Source organism: Penaeus monodon, chromosome 31 (assembly GCF_015228065.2).
Source record: "Penaeus monodon isolate SGIC_2016 chromosome 31, NSTDA_Pmon_1, whole genome shotgun sequence".
Lineage (NCBI taxonomy): Eukaryota > Metazoa > Arthropoda > Malacostraca > Decapoda > Penaeidae > Penaeus > Penaeus monodon.
In genome coordinates, this window is record NC_051416.1 from 19,186,678 (window position 1) to 19,187,381 (window position 704).

Here is a 704-nt window from a genome sequence, read left to right on the forward strand (position 1 = left end):
GGAGAGAAGTATGTCAGATATAAATCACAGATTATCCAAAGGTATATAAATAACAGAATCTATTTTCTTTTCCCAAGATTTATTTGTAAAACGTAATTACATATTATGAAAACACATAGCAAATGTGGGGGTGGGGGGTGCGAGTGGGACCACTTCGCCCTTTATAGAATGCAATGTGACATAAACATAAAATTGGTTTAATAGCTCTAACACAGTAATTCTGAGGAACTGCTTGTGGAGCCTTGACTAGTAGCCACGTACCTTCATCAAACTAGATCGAGAATAAAGAAGATAATGATCATAAAATCTTGCAGATGTGAACACACGAACTTCATAATGTTAAGGGCTATTTGGGATACGTTCCCTACAACCTAAATGAGCAATTTTTTTTCCTTTTTTTAAATATTTATTCCTTATTCTTAACTGCATTATCAGAGCATGATATGAGCCGACTCCTGGGAGGATGAGAGGAGTGAGTGAGTCACAGGATAAGCAGAGTGTGAAAATAAATTATGGACAATAAAAACGTCTCTTACATGAGGCACTTGCGTATCGCTTAACATGATCATGGACGCAACGTGGAATGATGATGATAAATGTGGGTGTTAAGTGTGATAATGGACAGCACTAGTGTACATGTGTGATAATGATGTGCTGGCCATTTGAGGTCTTTCTAAGAGTAATAGTATAATTCTTTCTTTCAT